This window comes from Orycteropus afer, unplaced genomic scaffold (assembly GCF_000298275.1).
Source record: "Orycteropus afer afer isolate SDZICR_OR568_19922 unplaced genomic scaffold, OryAfe1.0 scaffold00004, whole genome shotgun sequence".
Lineage (NCBI taxonomy): Eukaryota > Metazoa > Chordata > Mammalia > Tubulidentata > Orycteropodidae > Orycteropus > Orycteropus afer.
The window spans coordinates 20539767-20540408 of NW_006921591.1; positions in this window are offsets into that span (position 1 = coordinate 20539767).

Below are 642 nucleotides of genomic sequence, written 5' to 3' on the forward strand. Positions count from 1 at the left end.
AAACTACTATTATTATTAATACTTTTGTCCTTTTTACTATTATTCTTTATTCTTCCCCTCCCAGGTCCTAGTTTTCAGCTTTTTTTCTTTTCCCTGTTCCTGGTTGAAAAAAAAAATCTTTTAATTTTTTCCCCCTTTTTTCTCATGGTTAACCCCATTCCTTCTTTTTCTTTTTGCATTTTCCCCATTTTTTTCTTCATTACTCTCCTTCTCTAACTTTTTTCTCTTAGTGCCCTATCCCCAGACATTACAGGTTTTCTTGTTTTTTTCTTCTTCTTTTTTCCTTTTTTTGATTACTGTTCCTGTATGATTACATGGTGTATTTTTTGTCCATGTGCTTTTAGTTTTTTGAGGGTTATTTGATTGTAATTTTTGTCTATCTGAGTGGGAGACATCAAAAGTCCCCATAAGACACAACTACACCCACACCTCCTGCAACTTCATTTACTGAGTGAGAGCTACCACTTCCTTTTCCACCAATGGGTCAATGATAAAAAACCACCAAGAAGAGCCTGAATCACCCTTGGTTGCTCTTCACAAACAGTTAACAGAGCTCTAAATTCAACAATGCCATGATGTTTCAGAGACAACAGACCATCACAGTCCACACAAGGGACTTATCTGTAGAATTTATAGAAAACT